The 19,775-nt window shown below is 41.6% G+C and overlaps 1 protein-coding gene and 1 long non-coding RNA gene across 10 annotated transcripts in view; one reads left to right on the top strand and one right to left on the bottom strand.

Annotated features, from left to right (window-relative positions):
- PRKCQ (protein kinase C theta) overlaps positions 1 to 19,775 on the bottom strand; it is a 173,532-nt gene that overhangs the window by 126,274 nt on the left and 27,483 nt on the right. Inside the window, exon 1 of one of the 3 annotated variants that reach the window (XM_072825895.1) lies at positions 1,146 to 1,162. The exons of the other annotated variants lie outside the window; for them this stretch is intronic. The gene's annotated coding sequence lies outside the window, so the exon portion shown is untranslated. Of the gene's footprint in view, positions 1 to 1,145; positions 1,163 to 19,775 lie in introns of those variants that run through there. 3 annotated transcript variants of the gene reach the window in all.
- Positions 1 to 19,775, top strand: part of LOC140633411 (uncharacterized) — a 62,955-nt gene that overhangs the window by 26,534 nt on the left and 16,646 nt on the right. The window lies entirely within an intron of this gene.

Here is a 19,775-nt window from a genome sequence, read left to right as displayed (position 1 = left end):
CAAAATTTTAAGATATGCTATTGGCATTTCAAGACATGGACTATAAATTCAGAGGTTATATAGATAAAATGCATATAAGGTAAAGATGAAAGAATACAAAGTAGGAAACTGGGAATTCATATAATAAAATATGAAATTAAAATCTAAAGTTATCAAGAGAAGCTTCAATTTACTGAAGGGAAAATGTCAGAGCCTCAAAAATATAAATAGCTTTTACTCTGCTATTTAAGCTCTTGTGAAAATTTCTGCATTTTGGAGCAAAATAGCTGAGAGAAAAATAACATTAGAATTTGATAATGCATTTTCCTTGGGGATCCATTAATACCCAGCTCTTGATTTAAACTATAATAATAAAAAAAGAGGTAAATTATTTAAAATATAAAACACAATAATATTTTTTACTGGCGCAGTTAGCAAATATTTTTGAAATGCTCTCACCTAACACCGGCAAGGACAACACGAATCATACACTGTGATACGATGTTGTTGTGAGCGTAAACGTCCACAATCCTGTTGAACACACACAGCTATGTGGACGTATACATGTATACATATGTTGAGGGCCTATAAGGGTGGTATTAACATGCAATATTTGGGTGGGCTGGCCTTCAGTGCTCAGAGCTTGATGGTAAGGGAGAAGGGGGATTTCCCTGGGTACTAAAATAGAAAGGGGAATTGCTGTCTACAATAATACATGCACTGTAATAGCATCTATCAGGGATACCTCCCCCTCTCTGTCTGTGGAATGCAAATTTCATAAATCTCCTCTTTGCTTGCCATTCATGGTGGCCTCACCCTTTACAACAAATAAGGTGTGTATAGGACTGACTGGCCAGGCCGTTCTGGATAGTGCAGTGGTCAGGTCCCTCTATAGACCTCCCCTCTGAGCAACACAATTACACATTCAATTCTCTCCTGATCAGCTCCCGAGGAGCCTCACCCTGTCGGGTCCAAGCAGAACTCACTGTCCTGCCTTTCGAATCTGCCCCTTCTAGGTCACCAGCTCAGAAGCTGGTACCATGGCTCTCAGCTCAGCACGCAGATGTCACCTTTCCCCTCCTGTGCCAGAGACAATTTGCTTCCTTCCTCCCCACTTCCCTCTCTGCTCCACTCGCCTAACTTGACTCCGCATCGCCGCAGCTTACCTGTCACTCTACCCAGTCCTGGCACCTCTCACTCCCAGTCAGATCTCCATGCTGCAGCCCAAAGGATCTGATGTAGGACCGTGCAGAACTACTGCAGTTTCTCCAAAGTGACAAGCTGTTTCACAGCTCTGGGCTTTTAGTAATACTGTTCCCTCTCTCTGGAACGCCCTCCTATCTCACTCCATCCTCTATCTGCACCCCACTCCCACTTCCTCATCTTTCAAGTTCCTGCTCAGTCCCTACCTCCTCTATAAAGTCTTTCTTCCCTCCACCTCCAACATCCTTCCTTCAGCATCCTCCCTCAGCCCTCCAGGTCCCCCACAGCTTTCTGGGCATGGCTTTGAGACAGCACCTGCCATATTTATTTGCCATGGCTTGTCATTTCCCATTTCTGATTGGGGGAGATCCTGCCACTCACATTCTCTTTGTCTTTTGCTCTTGGCATCCAAACCTGAGGGCACAGCAGAGCCCCACCAGGATTTCTCCTGATTAATTCTTGAGGTACCACAGATACTCAGAAGAGGGATGTGACTCAGAGGGACTATAGAACTTCCTCTGATTTCTTCTGCAATGTATCTAGCAAAATCCCTCCAGAGTGAGTACATGTGGGTGCCTTACTTACTAGACCCGAGTTGTGATAGCGAGTTTTTTTTTTTTTTTTTTTTTATTAACACATCCCTTGGGACACTTTACTCAGCTTCATGGGCATGTGGAGGAGATCTGGTGCTGGCACTTACACAGCCAGACTTCCCCTTAATACTTTATTAGATGTAGTTCTTCATATTGGTCTTTCTAAATAAGGCTGTGAGCTCTGAGAGCAGGGACCAAACCTTCATCATCCATGCATCTCCAGGGCTAATCCCTCTGATACGTAGTAGATGCTCAATGCATTTTAGCTAAGGAACTTAATTTTCAAAAGCAATGCTTCTGAAATGATCTCTTAATAAAACTTCATGCATTTCTTTTACCTGCAACGGTATACTGTGGTCCAATTAGGCAGCAGGCAGTAGTAAAGGAAGTCACTACAGGGGAAATGCTCCAGGCGTTGTTATAGACAAAGAATGGAGGCCATTATGAACTCAAATGCAGGAATTATTTAGCCTCCCAAACTTATTTTTTCATTTGGAAAGTGGTAATAATGCCATTACTTGTCTTGAAGGGCTATGCGGATGGAATGGGCAAATACATGGAGGTGCTTAGAACGGGGTTGGCACACAGTAAACTCAAAAATGTTGGTTATTATTATTACTGCAACCCTGATTTATTTTCCAATGGACTTTACTGACTTTATTAGTTTGTACCAAAAAAGGGCAGGAAGAGAGTAGAAATAGTCTTTTAGGAGCATATCTGGAGTGAATTATGTGGCCTCCCTCTGTGCTCTGCCACTGAGCTCCCATAAAACCCCACATGTATCTCTCCTAGAGCACTTATTACTCTCTGATAGAGTCATCTCGATGCTGGCACTTATCATGATGAACTGTCAGTATGCCCATCCAATCTTTGCTTTTGCTACCTCAGCTGCAAAATATCATCATAATACATACTTTAAATTTGCAGAGAATCTTTACTCTTATGACTCAATGTTTTCACCTTTAAGTGTGATCTCATTTGTCTTTAGCAAGTAGCTATGATGCGGGTAGATGGCCAAGTTTAATTGCTCAGCAGCATGTTTAAGGTCATACACCATTAAGTGCTGTACTGAGAATTCTGATCTTGACTCCCTTGGTGCTGACTCACCCACTTACCCAGACTGACTCACCTACCACAATTCAAATCTGCCAAATGCTTTCACAGTAATGTTCAGGATTGCCACCACATAACAAAAGCTGAAGAAGAGAAGTTCCATAGAAATAGAAAGCAACACAAGTTCTATAAACTCTCATCGGCTAAAAAAAAAATACCAAGACTTCTCTTTCTCCGCAGCAAGTGAAGTAAGAATGAGCATACTTCTTTATTTAAAAACAAAAGTGTGGACAGCATTTGTATTGTGATAATTTAGCAGGAGGTTTCTCAGTGACAGAGGGAGGGTCTTACAGAAATATCAACACCTCGAACGTGTAGAAGAGAGAACACGAATGAATCAGCAGTCAACCTGGGAATGAGACAAAAAGCATTCAGTGGTATCCAACTGGGTCAGCTCTGCTAAAGTTTGAGAAGTCAAACATCAGGCAAATGCAGGCAAATTAAGTGACATCTGTAGCATTTGCATTTCTTTACAGATAGAAATGTTTCTTGGGTAAAAGTGACTGTTGTAGAAAATAACCTATAAATTAAGCATAACTTGCCTTGCAGTGGGCAGAGAAGAAAGATGGCAAATAGTGAACGATAGAATGAAAAGTGTTTTACTGTTCTACAAAGTAGTATAATAAAAAGCATCAGATTAAATATTAGCCTTTTGTCCAAAAATATGGTCTTAAAGATGAATTAACATAATAAGCATGACCTGAAGATAATATTTTTTAAAAAATCCCTCCTACAGGGATCCCTGGGTGGCGCAGCGGTTTGGCGCCTGCCTTTGGCCCAGGGCGCGATCCTGGAGACCCAGGATCGAATCCCACGTCGGGCTCTCGGTGCATGGAGCCTGCTTCTCCCTCTGCCTATGTCCCTGCCTCTCTCTCTCTCTGTGACTGTCATAAATGAATAAAAATGTTTAAAAAAATTAAAAAAAAAATCCCTCCTACAGTATGTGCTACAATGACCGAAGAATCTAAGCCTAACATTGAACCAGCTGTTAGAAAGAATGAGAAAGGGGATTTGTTGACAGAGCTAGTACTGTCCTCCTACCTGAAAACATTAACAAGACATCCCTCTACCAACTGTTAGGGTCAGAACTGTGTCCCCCACAAATTCACACACTAAGACTCTAAGCCCCTGTGTGACTATATTTGGAGATAGGATCTTTAGGAGGTAACTAAGGTTCAATGAGGTCCTTAGGGTGGGACCTTAATCCAATAGGATAGTCTCCTTATAAGAAGAGGAAGAGACACCAGTGATTTCTCTCTGTTCATGATGTGAGGACACAGTGGGAAGGTGCCACAACATGCAGGAAGACAGATCTTACCAGAAACCAACCTTAATCTTAGATATTCGGCCTCCAGAACTAGGAGAGCCTCCCACTCTGTGGCATTTTGTTATGCCATCCCAGCAGATATAACTAATATAACCAAAAATAATATAGAAGCAAAATAAATATTGAAATATAGAAAACAAAACACCTGGAATGACATTGTTCCTATTCTGACACTAATTTTAATGTGTGATATGAACAGACAGTCCACTAAAGCATAGCTCTGATCAAGTTACACCAGTATTCAAGAACACTATCCTGGTACTTGCTGAATTAAATCATGACTTCTTAATCTGTTATTTCAGAGCCTCCTATGTTGGCTCCAACTTGTCCTCCCCACATAGCATGCCTCTTAGCGTATCTTGACTTCTCTATTTGCTGGGGACCTCTTGACCATCCATCTTGGTGGCTGTGTACACCAGTCCCTCTGTTTGGAATGCTCTGTCCTCTCCACCCTCTCCAGCACAACTGCTGTCTCTCAATCCTTCTCATTTTTTTGGGGACCTCCTTCATGTACTGCCTCATTTAGAAATCCTTCCCTGCTCCCCACAGAAAGAGGAGTGATTTATCTGATGGGTAAGTTTTAGGAGAATAAATTGTACCTGCCCAGCCTAGCCTCTCCTTTCTTTTGGGTAGAATTTGCTGACTTTCAGGGAGCATGTTTCTCCACTCTTCTCTGCCATAAGCAGGGTGGGGCCCACTCACCTCAGTCCTGGGAGGCCGGCCATTGTCCAGCATTGCCTAAGACACTGTGAACAAAACCAGCCTATTTGCTTGAACACTTTAGCCATATCCATCAATCCAGCCTCAAGCTGACTTTTTTCCATCTCTGACTTCCAATATCTCTCCATTTGTTATAAGCGTAGCCTCGAGAGGTTATTTATTGGGTCCTCTACAATTCACATGTATGTAAAGAGCTCTACATAGTTTATATTATTCAGTCTTCTAAGTCCACGAGGTGGGTGTAATTAGCTCCAGTCTACAGATAAGAAGCCTGAGGCTTGAGTGGGTAAGTAGCTTGCTGAGAGCTACTCAGAAAGCTAGCACAGAGCGGAGCCTGGATTCCAGCCTTGGATGTTGCTAAACATCTCCACCCAAACTAGTTCATTATTTCTTGTTAGAAAATGCCTTTTAAGGTTAGGTCAGGAAGGAAGTGAAAGCATGGAGATTTCCCCACAGAGTGGTTTCCATCTGCTTTACCAGCCCCTAATTAGAAAGGACTATTACGAGCATCCGCATGGGCTTTCTCAGCAGCCTCCATGCTGCGTACTTGCTTAATTACCTTAGGTACTAAAATAATGTTCCTCTTTGTCAGTACCTGTGGTTTAATGATCTTTCTACCCCATCGCTATGAAAAAGTGGCTAATATAATTGGAGTTTAAGTTTCCTGGAATAACAAAAGCTCTTGTGTGGAAGTGAAGTCAATGCTGCTGAACTGGGTAACATCTCCAGGACGTCACCAGTGTATGCTATCTCACCTCCCTGCTTCTGTCATTCATGATATTAGAGATGGCAGGTTGGGATGAGTGGGGATTTACGTGGCCAGGGTCTAGAACAAAGCTGCTTTACATAAAGTTGGGAGGGACTTGGTCTCCTTGGCACCATTTTCTAACCTCGGTTAGGGTAATCTCTTACTGAGTCCAAAGATGCTGCCTCAGGTAGGAAGCAAATTTAATTTAAGGCTCTGTCCCTGTGTCAAAAGATGATCTTCACCACACACACACACACACACACACACACACACTCACAAAGTAACTATGAAGTGGATATGTTAATTAGCTTGATAGTGCTCATATTTCACAATATATAGGTACGTCAAATCACCAAGTTATATACCTTAAGTATGTCTAATTTTAAGTTGTCATTTATATCTCAATCAGATTGAGGGGGAAAGAGACAATTTTCTCTGTGATTCCACCTTCTTGTCAACCCAGGACTCTCATGAGACACAGGATGCTTTGAAATCTTCCTACTGCACAAGAGTAAGAGTTCTTTCTGGCAGTTAGATATTCAGTGAAGAAAAGCAACTGCCTCAATCAGAGCCAGGGCCCAGGGCACTCTGGTCAATGAGCACCTTGACTGAGAAGGTGAAGCTGAAGTCCCTGGACACACAGTCCACTTTCCTCCAGCCTTTGCAGGGCAGTAGACAAAGAAGAGGGAGACACATGGATGAACTCACAGATGTGCAAATGACACTGGCATGGAATAAAAGCCAGCTTTTACAATTGCATAGTATGAGACAAATGACCCCATTTCTTTGTGTCTATGTTTCCATATCCGTAACATAAGGAAAATAATTGATCTATTTCATAGAGTTGTCATGGGGATTAAATTAATTAATTTATGGGAAATGCTTACAATAGTGTTTGGTGGAATCACTTCAGACTTTCCTAGAGTATCCTTAGAAATCTCCCCAATGAATAAAATCTTAAAAAGGCGGGGGGGTTCCCTGGGTGGCTAGGAGTTTAGTGCCTGCCTTTGGCCCAGGCCGTGATCCTGGAGTCCCAGAATCAAGTCTCACATCAGGCTTCCTGCATGGAGCCTCTTCTCCCTCTGCCTGTGTCTCTGCCTCTCTCTGTCTCTGTCTCTGATGAATTAATAAATAAAATCTAAAAAAAAAGAAATCTCCTCGATGAAAATGAGTTACCAATGATGATAACTTGCTCAATGAACTATGTTATATACCTAAACTACTGGTTAAGGAAAGAAGCAACATGCACATCAACCTTTTGCCATTGCCCAGTAAGCATCTGCTTAACCTACCTGCTATATACAAAGCACCACGCTGGACACAAGAAGGAGGTTTTGAGAGCCTGAACTCTACTCCCTTGCCCTTTTATCATGTTAGTAAAGTGAAATGGCCAGTCAACGTGGATTTTGCATTAGAGACAGAAAAAAACAAGAAATGGCAACAGAGGCTTTCACTCTTGAGTACATCAGTAGCAAAACACCTCTGCCTTCCCAGTGCTGCTCTGATACCACACCCCACTTCCTCCTGAGGGTGTGTGTGTGTGTGTGACACTTTTCAAAGAAAATACAGTATTTAGTAGTATCACCACAGCAAACGGAAATAGCAATGTTCAGTCCACAGATGAGCTAAGAGCTTTGTACAGAATAAGGTACAGGGAATCCTCCCTGTGTAAGCTGTGACAAGCAATGCTGCTCTGGGTTACTACTCATCGCATGAAGAGTGCTGCAGAGAAGGGGATGGGATGGACCAAGGATAGAGACCAGAAGGAAACAAAAGAGGCAGAGTAGGGTCATATGATCTTGAATGGATCTGTGCATGTGAGTCTAGGGGAATCACCCCAACCTTGCTGCAGAGAGAAATGTCCCTAACTTAGAAATGAGTAGGTTTTAAAAGTTTATTTGGAATTAGAGGTGAGAATCCATGGAAACTGTGAAATTAGATACTATTTAGGTTCCTACACTAGCTCCTTAACTGACTTATTAATCTGGTCACTCAGAATGAAGTCAAAATTAATTTATAAAATTGAGCAACATTTGTCATTGTTCTAGGTTATGAGATCCTCTACTTGTTTTTCTCCCTGGGACATGTCAAATTCATTATAGGTTTAGTAGCCCATCTGGGGTCCATTGCTTCATTTTAAAAACCACATATCACTCTGATTCTCAGGGAACAGTTTTAATGCATGAAAAGAGAACTTCCGTATTGTCACCCATAACTGCAGTGGACACCCACCTAGCCAGCAAGATGGGAACTCACTAGCTCAGGGGTTCTCATTGAGCATCACTATCAATGTGGGAACTCTAGAAATGCAAATGCTCTAGCCCCACCCAGCCCCACTTGTAATAGAAGCTTTGTAGGTAGGGCTCAGTACTCTGAGGCTTCCACTTACTAGGAACACTCTGAAGTTCTAGAAAGAGCACATTAGCATAAACACCAAAAGGCCAGGCCCATGTCCTTTTCATTCTGACTTGCAGCATCTAGCACAGTACTGGGCACTTAGGTGGTTCTATATAACTGGTTCTCAACCAGGGTGGTCTGACTCCAGGGGACATTTCACAATGTCTGGAGACTTCTTTGGTTGTCACAAATGTCAGGGTGAGGGTGTGACTCTCACCAGGTGCATTGGGGCCAGAGATACTTCTAAACAACCTACAACACACAGGACGGCCCCCACACAAACACATCAACAGCGTTGAGGTTGAGGAGCCCTTGTTCTAACTAAATGCATTAAATGTGGTGAAGCCCAGAGGATTTCCCTTATCCATCCCTTACTATCTCTCATCACTTCCCCATGGTTAGTGAATTCTAGCCCCACAGGAAGAAGGGAGTGCACAGGCATGGGGCAGGGTGTCTTTTTCATACTGCCTTCCCATTTGGGGACCATGAGTAGCACAGTAACTGGCATATAACACTCACAATAAGTATCATTTGAAAAAGTGAATGGATAAATGAACTACGAATGAATAAATCAGTGAATAAATTAGTTGATCTATTTTCTTTCTTTTTGAAAGCTGAAAGAGCTCTGAGTCATCAAGTGGTCTGTCCTCTTGATGGATTAAGGCTCAGAGAAATTAAGGCAAGAGATCAAAGTTACCTGTCTAATGAGGGGAAGAAGTGTAACTAGGACCCAGGCCCCCCTAGTTTCTTCTTCATTTCTCTCTCCACTGTGCCTGTATTCCACTGTTGTGGGTATCATTCAGTGAGGAATATGATCTGGACAAATGGTTGGATTTATATACTAAAGTACTATATGCCTAGAGTATTATTAGTTCTGCTCACACAGAAAGACTGTGCAACCCACCAGATGTGAGACCCTTGGCCCACTCAGATTTATTTGTGACATGGATGACTTTGCGAATTTTGGCCAGCAGCAGCAGCTTCAGATACAGTAGCCAGGCACTCACTCACTTAATGAACCTAGCTCACTGCTCATTATGCACATCCCAAAGGGGGGTTTCTGTATTCATCATACACATACAAAATGTGAAGAGATTAGAAACTTTGCTTCTTTGAAGGAAAAAAAATGGTAAAAAGAAAAAGAAGCATTTGATTATGGGATATATCTCTTGCAAATGCCAAGCTTTGACTTTATGTGGTGAATTTTTAGTGAGCTCTTAAGATTATTTGGTGATCAGAGCCATTGTTTGAAATGTACTTCAGCCTATTCTTATAAGACAACAGTCTCTTAAAAGGACACCGCAGCATTTCATAACTGCAATTTCATTGTTCTCCAGAGTAGAAGGTAGGTGGAGTGAATAAGTATCTTCATTTTAACAAGGAATGCATTACAGATTAGTGGCAAATAACAAGCAATATGCATAGAGTACTTGACAGTTTACAAATAGCTCTTCAAAAATGAAGGTAATAAAAGAGACTGCTAGTGTTAATAGGTATTGGAAATTGCTTTTGTTTTTTTAAAAAATTGGTTCTTCATCACAGTTTGAGAAGCATTGTTCTGTAGTACCCATTTGTATCACAATACTTGCTAAATTGCAATCTACTCTAATTTTCTATTTATCTTTTTATACCCCCCCCACTTGGATGTAAGTTCTTTGATTTCAGAAGCAATGTCTAGTTTTGGATTGTTGTTGTTTTTTAATAGAATTCATTTCTCAGAGCAGTTTTAGATTTACAGCAAAATTCAGCATAAGGTACAGAGATTTCCCACACACTCCTGACAGCCTCCCCCACTATCAACATCCCCCACCAGATGAAACACTAGTTATGATCCATGAACCTACACTGACACACCATCATCACCCCAACTCCAGAGTTTACCTTAGGGTTAATTCTTGGTGTTGTGCATTCATTGCGTTTGGACAAACAAATAATGGCAAGTTATCCATCATTATAGAATCACACAGAATAGTTTCACTCTCCTAAAAACCCTGTGATCAGCCTATTCATCCTTCCTTCCTCCCTAACCCTAATAGATATCAAAATAAAGGTGTAATAATATAAATTGTGACATGCTGGCAGCAGAAGAGTTGGGCAGATTGTCAGAAGAAAATAGAATGTCCCAAAACAGATCCAAATATTTACGAAAGTTTTGGTTATAATAAAGATTGCATTTGAAGTCCAGGGGGAAAGAAGGATTGTTTCATAAATGGGGTTGTGGCCATTTGCTTGATGTTAAAGCTAACATCAAAATAAAATTCAGACAGGTTGATGGTATTAATGCAGAGATTAAAACCTCTACACTACTAGAAGTACTAGATATGTAGATTAATAATTATATCCTTTGGAATTAGGGAGGACTTCTCAAATATGATACCACAAACCAGCTCCATAAAGGAATACATGTCTATACTATGTTACCTAAAGAATGTATGTGTGGCAAACATTAACAAAGTATAAGAAAAACAGCAAATTGGGAGACAGGACTGTGAAGTATATGGCAAATATCTGACAAATGTGTGAAAAGCTAATAATGTGAAAAGCTAATAATAAAAGGACAAGCCTAATAATGAAATATTATTTGCCTAATCAAAAAATTGGCAAAGTTTGAGAGCAGAATTTTACAAAATAAATATTATGAAGGGTCAATAAAATATGAAAAAGGTCAATTTCACTAGAAAAGAAGAAATGTAAATTAGCCAGCTTCATAATCCCCTCTCTGCAATTCCAAAATCCAAGATGCTCAGAAAATAGAAAAAAAAAATTCTGTAGTGCAAGCTGATTTCATAGCAAAACCTGATATGGGCTATTTATGACCAATTTTTATACTGAACATAACTGTTAATGTCCTCCCCCCAACATGCAAGTTTATTGGGAATATTTTGTAATATACAGTGCATAACTTTATTACCTTTATAAAGTCTAAATTCAGAAACAGATGTGGCCATAATGGTTTGTAGAAGGGACATGTACAATTTTTATGAAAGAAAACAAGTATTAAATGACTTTAAAATAAGGCAAGCATATGAAAGTATACCTATAAGAATGCCCATTGTGGCATTGCTTAATTACGGCATAACTGGAAACAGCCTTAATGACCAAAAATATGACATTGTTGGAATATATTAAGGCAAATAACTACAATGGAATATTTTACAACCAGTAGATTGTTATTCAGTAAAATAAAGATATTTACAGGATATAGTTAAGCTAAAAAAAGGGATGTACTGACCATATATATATGTAATATACATTATATATGTAATATACATTATATATAGTACATATATAATATAAATACATTATATATATACACATACTATGGTTAGCACATACTACATAACTACATTAATACATAGTTATATATATAATATGCATATATAATATGCATGTATATAATATGCATATACACAATATATACATAATATATGTATATAATATATAATATACATATATATAGTAGGAACTCACTTAAAAAGCTATAAATTTACATGCATAAATCTTGGTGGGGAAAAAAACCTGAACAAAATGCCATCACTGGGTAGACCAGATTTTAGGTGATTTTAAATAGTTACTTCTGAGGAGATTGCAATTCCAATTTTTTTTTTATAATTTTGATTTTTAAGAATGATCTTAGATAACAAAAAGGGGAAAATGCTTTTCATCTATTGACTCATCTTTCACTCCTAACAATTATGTAAAGTAGGATGGATGGTTCCCATTACAGAGAAGGGAGAAATGGGTCCCCACAAAAGTTAGGGCTTTCTTCAAGGCTGCAGAACTTGTAGGTGATGAGGCCTTCATTCTCTGATTCCACACTTAGTCCCTTTCCATGGCAAGGCATCTGTGGGCCTGGCCCGGGGTCTCATGTGGTGTGCATTCAGATCCCAAGTCCTGATAAGATTTAGCGATTTAACAAGTCATTCTTTCACCTGATATCACTTGTTTGGGAGTATCGTAGGCAGGAGGTGTCATGGGGCAGCACTAAGACAATGAAGCCACAGCCCTTGATTTCCAGACTATCCCAATTCTTATAAATAGGGCTTCCTAATTTAGGAAAGAACAGTGGTCCACAAGTCCTTTAATAACTAGCTTGTTTAGATCAGAGAATATAATTTTCCCAGAGAAGTGTTATCCATGATACTGAATCCAAATGTACACATTTTCTAAAGCACTCAATGATACTGTGAAACCACCTACAGTGGATTTACAATAGATTTACCAGGAAATGTATTCCAAGCTCCCATTGGGAGTTTTAGGAACACACTGTAAGGCCGCTGGGCAGTCAGGTCAGATGTTCTTTATTTTTACTGAGCAGTGATATCAGATCCCTCCCTAGCTCCAGAACACCTGAGGGGACATCTGAGGGGTTCCACAGCCAAGGGCAGTGAGAGTCAGGGCCCAGGGAAGGACTCTGGGGAGGAAGGCAGATGTGGGGGAGACAGCCGGGCAGGTGATGCTGAGCATGGAGAGTAGAGGTGCAGCAGGAAAAGAGGATGGATGGCAACAGAGACTGGCTGGAGGTGGGCATGGAAACAGGGCAGGGGAAGGGGGATGACAGGGAAGGTGAACTAGGGGAAAAGGAGGATGAGGGCAAGAGAAAGAACATGGCCAATGGTAGTCTCCAAAAGAGGGCATTTGAAGGTCGGGGCAGCCTATGGCACAAACCTTAGAGTCAGCACAGAGACCAAGAGCTGCCCTTAGATCCATTCCCTTCAATTCCCCTGGAGCTGGATGTGGCCAAAACAGGTGCACAACTTCCAAGTTTGGGCCCACCTGCCTCCTGCCACTGGCAAGAATATGGAGGTGGTGGCATTGAATCACCTTGGCAATTGTGTTGGCAATGCGCTTGGCCACCTGAGCCCAGATTCTCAGGTGGGAGAGAAGTCAGCTATCAAGCTTAGGCCACTGTTACTTCGGAGCTCTGTCACAGCACCCAAACAGATAGACTAACAAATACCACACTTCACAAGACTTAAGTAGGAAACAAGAATATACTGAAAGCATTTTCTGAACAATAGAGAATTATCCTGATGACAAAACAGAATTTTATTCTTATACTCTACAAACTCCTCCTCCCCCTCTCTGCTCCTTCCTCTTCTCTGCCTTCAGAGTGAGCAGCCAAGTCTCTCTGTCCTGCTCAACAAGAAAAGAGGATGTGACAATGGGGCATCTGGCATCGATGTCATATTCCCGTCCCTACAACCGACAGTGCAAAACAAACCCAAACCATCTTCTGGGCACAGATATTTATCTGAGGTTTAAAAATTTGAAATTCAAATTTGCCTGGGGAAGATCTCTGAGTGAGAAAGCAGAAGGAAACACATTGTGTACTAAGTACCTCTGTCATGCTCTTGGGCTGCAAGTAGCAAAAGGCTGAGCTCGGGGGCACAACCTTTTGTTCCTTGAAAGAAAACCAAACCTACAATATCTTGAAAATACTCTTGCCTCTAATTCTCAACATCTCCCATCCCAACGGTTGAGAGTGGAGTGAGCACTGGTCAGGCTGCCTCTACAATAGGCTGGTCAGGCTTTGGGGACAGAGACAGGTCCTGGAGGCAGGAGCATGGATTGGCAGACATGGAAGAGAGGCTGAGTACTCTTGGCTCTTCACTAGGGGCATTTGTGAATGGTTCTAGGGAAGTGGGGGATTCTCTTTCTCTCTTACTTTTATTTATTTTTAAAACTACCATTTCATCTTGTTCTAGAAAGAATTGAAAGCATTAAGGATTTCATGAATCTTTGCCTCAGTTTACCTCTCAAGGAAATGAATAAGAATGAAGGATAGCAGAAATGGACATTTACTCAAAATGATTTCATATACGTTTCCTCCATTTGAATGCTGGGGTCTTATGACATATTCAAGTTGCTCTTCTTATCCACATTTTATAGATAGGGAAAGAGGCTCAAAGAGGTGAGGACATTTGTCCAAGGTCATACAGCTAATCATGGTGGGGTGGTGACTGGAACTCAAGAACCACAGGTGTTAACCCGAGGGCCCTCTGCTGTAAACGTTCTCTCCCCTTTATGGGGTCTATTCTAAAAGACACACAGTTCTTTGATCTCCTGTAAGCTCAGTTCTGTTCTGTAAGTAATTATTTTTAATTACATCTGACCGAGTGAGTTATGTTGACATCTTTGCCAAGAAAACCTTGGGGTTCCCACCGAGTTCTCTACAGCTGGTCTTCACTGCGGACGCACGGTGATTAAAAGGTATTATTCATCTAATGCTTCTCTAAGGTCCTCAAGGGACACCTTCACCTGAATTGATCCCAGGAATGAAACCACACTTCCTGTCTTTGCAAAGCTGGTCAGGGAAGCAGGAGCAATACTGGTTTTTTTTCTGGTTCCACAACTATGGTGCCACCCAACCCACGCTTCCTCCTCTGGGGCCTCTGCAGTTCTGTGCTTCCTCCCTGGTGATGGAATGGCATAAAAAGTGACAGAAACAGAACATCTGGCCTTCATGCAAATAGGAAGGCAGAGAGGAAGGAGGGAGATTTGCTCCCGGCACCCTCTCTCCCCAGAAGGAGCAGTAAGAATGGGACCATGGCTTCTGCCAGTGTCCCCCACAATCTGCCTTCAGCTCCTGGCTGAAATGCCCCTCATCTTGCTGAGCTGATTAGACTCTGTGGCTTGTCCAGGGAGAATGTCTGCTGTGCTCTGCTCTGGCATCCAACGTTTGGGACCATTGGACCTGGGGTCCAGGGATGGCTGACTTTGGGGCAGCAGGACATCGGTATGCAAGTCTGGCCCAACTGACCTTCACCAATTGCAGCTATGTCCTTGCTGGGCCTGTAGTTAGCTAGGAAAGCCGGGCTGGATTCTGACTGGAGGAAGATGGCATTCCAACAGGAATGGCCTCGTAGCAGAGGGAGACGAGAAGCATCTTACAAAGTCCGTTTCATTGGGAAATGTTAAATTCTTGGTTTCAGATCTAACAGCTGGCATGACTAGCTTTGAAGGGCATGAGGATTGGCTCTTTAAAACCAAGACTCTCCCCACTGGTTCCTTCTGCTTTCAGAGATCCCAGCAGCACTAAAACTGAGAATTTCCTGGCTTAGCGCTGATGCCATGTTGCTGTCACCAGGGTGACACAGGTGTGACGGAGCAGGCCTCTCACCGCTGCTTGGAGGAAAGTCTGAATTGGAGTAAGACCAAGCATCCTACTTCCGAGTCTAGGCTGCCTGTCAGCTTTTAACTGAACTGTTTCCAAACGACCTGCAAAGGAAGTGCTTTTAATTTAAATAATCGAAAGTGACACGGCTAAGCATCGAGTTATGGTTCTTCACATCAAGAGAAGAAATATTAGAGGATTTGATAGTTAGAGCCTCTGGTTTCCTCTCTGTGGATCCTAATACTTTGTTTTACCATAATTCCACGACTCGTCAGTAAATGACAGTGACATGTTAGAACTTGGAGGATTTTGCCCAGATACCTTGTGGACAGTCTCTGAGTTCAGCACTTGGAATCACAGATTGCATAAAAGTTCTTTCCAAAAAAAAAAACAACAACAAACAAACAAAAAAAACCCAAACCCAAACCAAAAAAAAAAAAGTTCTTTCCAGAGAATACTGTGAATCCTCAGATGTGCATTTAGCTATGAAAGGTCTTTCCTTAAAAAAAAAAAAAAAAAAAAATATATATATATATAGTTTTAATTTGGTTGGAGATGCCTTTCTGTATTGAAATCTACCCCCCCAGATACCACTTCCTCCACTAATCCTGAGATTGTCGCTCCTTGGCACCAGCGGGGCCATTTCCATATACTCAGCAAGAGGATTATAAGACATAAGACATTCCGGGTAAGTGTCTCACTGAAATCAAAATGCTCCCTCGGGGAAAATCAAAATGCTCCCTCGCTGGCCTAGTATTTCACTAGTCTGGTAACCCTACAAAAATGGAAATTAGGGGAGTTTGGCATGAAATCTAGTAAATCTGTGCTGACTTCTGCTGATTATCATTTTTATCCTTTTTTTCAAATAACTAAACAGAAAACTTTCTGCTATATTAAAAGCCTATTTCTCCCTTTTAAGTGAAGACCAGAAAATTGCTAGTTAGTACTCTCTTTTCAATTATCTTGCTTATATTGATGCTACATATTAAAGTCACCCCCAAGCCTCCTCTTTGCCATACAAAGTAATATCTATTCTTTATTCTTTTCTCCAAAAAGTGTTCATATTCAAATTTCAAATGATTTTCCCCCTACTCACTGGATAGTATCTGATTTCCATATGAACTTATTAAAATGATCAGCCCAAGGGCAGTTCTGCAATATTAAGTTCAAGATCTAGGAAAGCAAACACGTTTTGTGACAATCACCATGCTCCTTGATTCTCTGCTATAGGCAGGTGCCTGGGCTACGCAAAGGGACCGAGATTGTAACTGTGGCCGGTTCTTGTGTTTGCACCGAGAATATGAGGCCAATACAAAGCGCAGAGAGGAAGTGGCAAATCTGGGAAAAATCACTTTATCTCTGTGGGTCTCAGCTTCTTGGCCTGTAAGACATGGGAATAGAGATTAATCTCTCCCCTCTACGCCCCAACGCCCTATGGTATGGGATGGCTTCTGGGCCTGCTAGGTGCTCACAACTCTGCTCTTCTAAAGTATTTACAGACACAAAGCTGTTATCCTGGAGAAAGATCCTTGTGCTCAGATGTTATAGGAATAACATATAAATGATCTGTTCAATAACATGCACACAATAAATACTCATTGAGCATGGATCATAGGCATTTCCTCTTTGCAACACTTAGTTTTAGTGGAAGCAACAAACCAGGGATATGTGAATAACGAGCATGTATGATTCTAGACCTAAGAATTCTAAGACAGGAGCAGCATCTGAGCATAATTCAGCAGCAGGACTGTCAGGTGGGATTTGCCTCCCATTTTGCAATGTTAGATTGTGGCACACAGGGCACATACTAGGAAGTCACAGGATCAGCTCAATGTTGAATTTGCTGTCCCAGGTGACCTGTTTGCTCTGCACTTCAAATTCCTTATCTAAAAAGCACAGTCACTACATCATAGTTTCCTTAGGTATTCCTAGAAACACGGTGGGAAAATACACCATCCATAAGGTGCAAAGTATTTCAAGGTCAAGTTCACATGCTTTTCATTGTTTCTGCCAAACAAACTTATAAAAAGATTTCTTTCTTTACTTGGGTTCAGAAGGTCCCAGAGCCAGAGGGAATCCCCACTGCCAAGCTGTCCTTTCCCTATGTGAGAGTTCCTTATGCAGGGCTCTGAGAAAAGTCCAGGGGTAGGAAGTGGACTCTTCTTCAGGGAGAGCACAGCTCTTTATCTGCCTGGCAGGGAGGCAGCAGCTCCCTCCGCCATCCTTTGAAGCCAGTCCTGTAGTTCTGTGTGCTCAGTAATTGGTGCATGCACACCCTGCTGTGTTTACTTTTAAAAAGAAAAGAAGAAAAAGTCACACAGGTGGAGCCCGGGTGTCTGAAAATGCTGTCAGCACAGCACATGCTTCCTGACATTTTCTGCTGAGCCTGCTTGGGTTTCTTTGTATCTCCAAAGGAAGGGGAAACCCACGTGGGGATGGGTTGAGTTGGGGAAAAAGGAGAGAGGAAGAAGTAAGAGCTAGGTCTGTTTGACTAAACTAAGTTCATTCTCAGAATTAGACTTCATACATCATTTTTAAGCCAGCAGCAACTTCTCTCACCCTTATCTATTAGAGAGAAACCAACCGCTATTTTGTGGTTACATAAGAAAAGCAAACATACACCTCCAGACGCTTAAGACACTGTCATTGAGGATGACACAGACTCACCCTAGGAGAGCACATTTTCTGACAAGGCTGTCCTGTGCCCGGCGGGGGTGTTATTCAGGGAGGGCCACACCAGTGCTGGGATGACTACCCAAGTGGGGAAATCTGGGCACTGGGCACACGGTTTCCACCTGTGCCCCTCCTGGCATTCACTCTTCAAGTGCATCCTTCCTGGCTGAGAGGAAAAGTCATCTTATTTAGCTTATGCTGTGTGTAGGCAGTTGTCAGGACTGGGAACCAGCAGGTCAACCCTCCTCATTATGGGAAAAGGAGAAGTCATTTCTAGACCCCTATTGCTAAGAGGGTCACACATTTTTCAGATGGTTTGCATACAGCTTCAAGGTAGGTTACCATTCTTCCCTCAGGTAAGTAAAACTCACAGTATCACTTACTATAATAAACAGAAAACCTCGTTAATTCAGTTGACCCCTCATCCCTGATTGATTTGGAATGTGTGTCAAATTTCCCAAGGAAGAGATAGACTGGACGTTGACTCTGGAGAACATGTTTTGGTGACTTTGCGAAGTGCTAAGACTATTTTGAGTCTTAAGTGGATATGCTGAAGTACATGAGTTACAGATATTTATGATGGAAATGCGAGTTAAAATAATATGATTGGCTACCATTGATTGAGCACCTACTATGTGCCCTATACTCACATAAAAAAAAGGTTCAAAGCTGCTCTGCAAAGTAGAAAACATCTACTTTGCAGATGAAGAAACTGGGCATAGGGGTTAAACATTTCACACAAGGATTTACAGGTAAGCAAGAAAAGAGCTATGAGTTAGCATGTGAGGCCCATTCCCCTATACCAGGACCCCCCAGTTTCTAGTTTTAAAGGTGGCTGCTGCTGACAACCCATTTTTAGCTATTTAAATTACTTTGCCTGCCCTCAAGTTGATAAACTAGAATTAAAACAATTGAACTATTTATTCTGAAATTTCATTAATTCACACTTAGTTTTCTCACAACGTGTCTGGTAACACAAAGGGCTCACAACTTCTGTACACGTGGAGAGAAAGGCAAGACGGCAAAAATATGAGTGCCGTGTTCGTTTTTATCATTATGTGCAGGATGGATCCAGAGATCTGAGCCCCTTCTGCATCCCCACCTGCCCTGCCCACAACCAGGGATCTAGCACTGCCGTGTTTGTCTCCAAAGCAACCGCTGCTTAATTGCTAAGATACTCTCTCCTTTGGGAGACCCTGTGTAACCCTTAAAGATGGGACCCTGGGAAGGAAGAGCAGGATGGGTTGTTTGTATGGTATTATGTTTTGCCTTTTATTTTTATACGATCTCCAACTCTGTAAGACCCACACTTGATTTTGGTCTCTAGTTTTAGTACAGAGGTAACCTCATTTTACTAACTTCGTTTTATTACACTTTGTGGATGCTGCTTTTTTTTGGGGAGGGGGAGGGTATAAATTGAAGGTTTGTGGCAATATGGCTTTGAGCAAGGCTATCAGCACCACTTTCCAAAAGCAGGCACTCACTTCATGTCTGTATGTCACATCCCGGTAATCTTTGCAATATTTCAGGCTTATTCATTATTCTTATATTTGTTATGGTGATGTGTGAGCAGTGATCTTTGGCGTGACTATTGTAATTGTTTTGGGGCGCCATGAACCAAACCCACATAAGATGGTGAACTTAATTAATAAATGTGTTCTGACTGTCCCTCCAACTGGTCACTCCCCTATATCTCTCCCTCTCCCTATTCCCTGAGTCAACAATACTGAAATTAGGCCAGTTAATAACCCTACAGTGGCATTAAGTGTTCAAGTGAAAGAGTCACACATCTCTTTCTTTAAACCAGAAGCTAGATATGTTTATTCTCAGTGAGCAAGACCTCTTGTAGCAGCTATCTAAGTTATGAATGCAAAGGAAAAATTCTTTTTTCTTAAGGTTTATTTA

This window comes from Canis lupus, chromosome 5, assembly GCF_048164855.1.
Source record: "Canis lupus baileyi chromosome 5, mCanLup2.hap1, whole genome shotgun sequence".
Classification (NCBI taxonomy): Eukaryota; Metazoa; Chordata; class Mammalia; order Carnivora; family Canidae; genus Canis; species Canis lupus.
Note: the sequence above shows the minus strand (reverse complement) of the source record. Positions and strands in the feature narration are given on the sequence as shown.